The sequence below is a fragment of the Neophocaena asiaeorientalis genome, unplaced genomic scaffold (genome assembly GCF_003031525.2).
Source record: "Neophocaena asiaeorientalis asiaeorientalis breed wild unplaced genomic scaffold, Neophocaena_asiaeorientalis_V1.1 scaffold148, whole genome shotgun sequence".
In the NCBI taxonomy this organism is placed as follows: Eukaryota; Metazoa; Chordata; class Mammalia; order Artiodactyla; family Phocoenidae; genus Neophocaena; species Neophocaena asiaeorientalis.
The window spans coordinates 5,067,500-5,067,959 of NW_020174050.1; positions in this window are offsets into that span (position 1 = coordinate 5,067,500).

Consider the following 460-nt stretch of genomic DNA (forward strand, 5'->3'; position numbering starts at 1 on the left):
TCTATATAGCTTTGCTTCCACCATTTGTCATACGGTTTTATCCGTCCATAATTTTTTTTTAAATTTTTTTCTTATTAATTTTAATAACTCTATTATACTTTTCTTTCTTTCTTTCCTGCCTTCCTTAGTTCCTTCCTTACCTCCTTTAGACAACGAATCATCCCAATTAAGGAGGTGGACTTTGAGAGCAAGATTTATGATTTTTTCCCTTTTGCCTCTTTTTGTGAGTGTGTATGTGTATGCTTAACCATATGACCCAGCAATCCCACTACTGGGCATATACCCTGAGAAAAACAAAATTCAACAAGAGTCATGTACCAAAATGTTCATTGCATCTCTATTTACAATAGCCCGGAGATGGAAACAACCTAAGTGCCCATCATCGGATGAATGGATAAAGATGTGGCACATATATACAATGGAATATTACTCAGCCATAAAAAGAAACGAAATTGAGCTA